Source organism: Panicum virgatum, chromosome 7N (assembly GCF_016808335.1).
Source record: "Panicum virgatum strain AP13 chromosome 7N, P.virgatum_v5, whole genome shotgun sequence".
In the NCBI taxonomy this organism is placed as follows: domain Eukaryota; kingdom Viridiplantae; phylum Streptophyta; class Magnoliopsida; order Poales; family Poaceae; genus Panicum; species Panicum virgatum.
This window is the reverse complement of record NC_053151.1, coordinates 17,594,188-17,598,247: the sequence shown is the minus strand read 5'-3', so window position 1 is coordinate 17,598,247 and position 4,060 is coordinate 17,594,188. Positions and strand designations below refer to the sequence as shown.

Below are 4,060 nucleotides of genomic sequence, written 5' to 3'. Positions count from 1 at the left end.
TTAAATTTTGGTGTTGCATTCATGCTGGAGCATTGATTTATTTGTTTGAGTGTTAGAGCTAAATTCAAAATTCAATTTTGGATTCAAATAGATTTAGTTGAGTTAGTTTGAAAAGGAAAAAAATAGAAGAAGTAATGGAAAAGAAACCCAACCCAAACCCAACCCAAAACCCCTTCCCGGCGGGCCCTTCCTTTCCCTCTCCCTTCCCCGCGGCCCAGCAAACAAATCAGCGCCAGCCCAGTCCGCGGCCCGTTCCGCTCGGGCCGAACCAGCCTTTCCCCGCGGCCCGACCCACTCCTCCGCGTGCGGCCCAGCACGCGCTCGCGCAGCGCTCGCGTCGCCGCTCCGCCCGCTCCTCGCCCCCCTCTCACTGACAGCCATGGCCCGCCTGTCATCCCCCACCTCCGTCTACCTCGCGCAAACTACCAGCCGGATCCCCGCCATGATCATCGCGCCGCGTCAGCCCTGGACCCGCACGCCAAGGCCGGCCCCTCCCCTTTAAACGCCCCAGGCCGCACCCCCTGGGAGACCCATCTCCACCCCGCAGCCGCCGCCCGAACCCTAGCCACGCCTTCCGCTCTTCCTCGCCGGCGCAGAAGCTCTGCGCCACCCCGGACCCGCCCCTCCACCACACCCCGAGCCTCCACGACCCCCGATATATCTCCGCCTGAGCCCCAGGATTCTCCTCGCGGCCTCCTTCCCCGGCCTAGGGCTCCACATGCGCCGGATTCCACCCCGAGAACCACCGCCAGTAAGTGGCTCCGCCACCGTGATTTCTCCCCGCTGTGGATGCTCCGGCCGCCCTGACCATTTGTACACCGCCGCAGCCTTACCACGAGCCGATCCGCGGAGCCAAGCAACCCGGAGCGGCCTGCAGCACCCACCTCCACGAGCGCCGTCCGCGACCCGCCGCTCAACCTCGCCGCCGGCGTCGCTGCTCCAAGTCTCCATCCTTTTCCATGCGCGGTGAGCACCGTCCCGAGCCCCTGATCCTTTTTCACTAGCTCGTAGGCCTTAACGCGCGCTTTAGGTCCCAGAACGTCGCACGCCGGCGAGCGCCGCCGCACAGACCAGCCGCCGCAGTCGAACCTGCCGCTCTAGCCCTCCCCGAGGCTCGCAAAGGCCTCAGGTGGACTACACGCTCCGCGTAGAACACCCCAGCCCCAGGCATGGGTCGATTTGACCCCGGGAAAGGCGAGTTCAGCCTGCTCCGATGGCGCGCCGCCGCGGGAGCTCAAGTCCGGCGAGCCGCGCCGCCGCCCCGCGCGCCCGTTTTGTCTCGGCCATCGGATCCGCTTCCTACGGCCGAGATCAGATCGCCAAATCTTATATCCTCAGCCGCCGGATTGTGATCCAACGGATCAGATCCGTGTGTACCATTTCAGCCGGGCCCTTTTGCGTAAGAGCCCCTAGGTTTCTGAGTATTTAACCCGCCGTCCAGTATAGTTCAAAAATATTTCCAGTTAGGTCCGGTTTTTAACGAATAGGACCCTGAGCTTTTCCCTATTAGAACCCGCCGTATAGGACCCTGCCATTTTTGCACGCTAGCCCTTAGATTTAATGGTTTATTACGTTTAGGCCCTCGGTTTTAGCAGAAAAGTCCCTGGAACCCTGTTTTTATTACAAATAAGCCCCTAGAACTTGTTTTTAGCCTAGATTATGCGTTTTAGCTCCGTTTTGGGCGTTCTTTATGTCCACGCGATCGTTGTAACGTGTAGAATAGTTTTAGCTTAGTTTTTCTTCCTGTTTTTATGTATTGATGTACTGTTTCTTAGTTTTTGCTAGTGTTTGCTTGTATGCTTATTATTGTGCATTGTTTTGGCCATGTGTTCGTGAGTAGACGCTGTTCCATCTGAGGAGCCCTAGTACCAGTACCCAGAGCAGCCGTCTTCCGAGCACTTTGAGCAGCAGCAGGAGCAGTACGAGGAAGGCAAGTGTAACATGAACAACCTATCACTTTTAAATACATTTTCATACTGCATTTTAATAATGTATGCCTATAAGGACTGTCCTAGCCACTTTATATCCTTTATATATACCTTTGGGTTGCATTTTGGTTTAGTTGTGCTAGGTTGCTGCGCTATAACACACTCTGGTCCTTTTAATTAATTTGATTAATGGTTTACTTGAACTTAATTCTGAGAGTGGCCCTCTGTGTGGATGAGTGGCTCACGTCTCGTTAAAAGATGGTTTTTGTAGAAACATGGTTTAGGGGGCCAGCACGGTGCTTAGTGCTTGGTTGGCCACTCTCCATAAGGACCGGTTCATAGAGCGACAACCTGGGACAACAGCGCTACCACAAGACTGGAATGGGACGGTCTTGGCTTACTAATTAGGTCATTTTGGTTCGGGAGTAACTTACCGACGGGGCATGGGGGGTGGTGAGCTTCAATGGTGGCCAGGCTACGAGGCTTGGTGTGCGTACCCCTCGAGGTGGTTACTATCGTTGCGGAGCTTGATTCCTTAGCGGTTACACCTTACCAACGTGTCCTTTGTAATGGCCTCATAGTGAGTCGCTAGCCATCTCACCTAAGGAAGTGTGATGAACAACTAGCGTAGCTCACGACTTGTGGGTAAAGATGTGCAACCTCTGCAGAGTGTAAAACTGGTATACTAGCCGTGCTCACGGTCATGAGCGGCCCAAATCCTCCTTTTGATTAGTGGGGTTGTCTCCTTCCGACGAGGGAGGTGCCTCTCGGGGTTTCCTTGGTGGTTTCGGTTTGGTTCTCAGTAGTTCTTAATTAAATTTGATTAATTTCTATGTAATTGGGTTTATGGTAATTCATCAACTTGTAGTAAATAGCTTTAATAAAATTTTGCCAAGACTTAAAAGCTAATGCAGTCAGTCAGCCAACCTTAGAGCCTCATAGTTTGTGTTATACTTGTTGAGTACAAGTTGTGTATTCACTCTTGCCTCTTCTCTACTTTTTCCTCTGGGATACTCTACTGCTGCTCAGTTCCTGCTGACGCGAGGGAGTTCGCTTAGCGCTACCAGGACAACGAGGACTTCTAGGTGTTCGTCTCCCAGTCGACGTCCCTGTGGCGCCCTGCTCAGCTTCGGAGAGTTTTTATCGTTTTTGTACTTCGCTTCCGCTGTATCTGACATTTTTGTCATTAATGTAATAAAGAACAATCGTATTCACTTTATTATATCTTTTACGTGATATGTGCTGTGATATACTATTCATTCTGTTGAATATACGTGTGACTTGATCCTGGCACGTATATGATTGCTCGGTTTATGTCCTTTTATAAACCGGGTGTTACAACTGAACTCATGGCTGAGAAGACTCTCCGCGACTTCTACATCCCCTCAGCTGCCAATGTGGCAACTAGACCCAACGTTGATGTTGGAGACGTGAACTTTGAGCTGAAGTCCAGCCTCATTAACATGGTGCAGGCTAGCCCATTCTGTGGCAAGCCGATTGAGGATGCCAACGCCCATCTCCACAACTTTCTGGAGTTATGCAAGACCGTAGCCATACGGGGCATTACGGCTGACACCATCTGGCTCCGCCTGTTTCCTTTCTCCCTCCTGGGGAAAGCAAAACAGTGGTTATCAGAACAAGGAAGCCGCCAGCACCAAATGTTCCACGGCGTTCCTCGCTAAATTCTTCCCGGTGGGCAAAACTAATGCCCTATGTGGAAGAATTTCAAGTTTCCAACAGACAAGGATGGAGTCCATCACAAAAGCTTGGGAGAGACTGCAAGAATACATACTCACCTGTCCTCATCATGGGATGGATGAGTGGCTCATGCTCCAAAGCTTCTACAACAAGCTAATGACAACATCTAGAGCCCATCTCGATACTACTGCTGGAGGAGCCTATCTCGACCTCATAATTTCCAAGGCTACGGCCTTAATCAAGAAGATGGTCTCCAATCAGGGCTGGAACGAGGAGCGTTCCCAGCCCAGAACCAAGGGCGGAATGCATACCGTCAAGGAGACGGACATGCTCGCCACTAAGCCGGACCTCCTATTGAAGAAGCTTGACGAAGGGAACCAGCAACAAATGCTTGTGACCGTCCATGCCATGAACTCTTTCTTCTGGTCATAAAA

The 4,060-nt window shown here is 52.2% G+C and overlaps 1 non-coding gene across 1 annotated transcript; it reads right to left on the bottom strand.

The window, feature by feature from the left end:
- Nucleotides 1-3,635: 3,635 nt before the first annotated feature.
- LOC120684126 lies at nt 3,636-3,742 on the bottom strand. The gene has a single exon (XR_005679108.1). It is a non-coding gene; the product is annotated as a small nucleolar RNA R71 (small nucleolar RNA).
- Nucleotides 3,743-4,060: the final 318 nt, after the last annotated feature.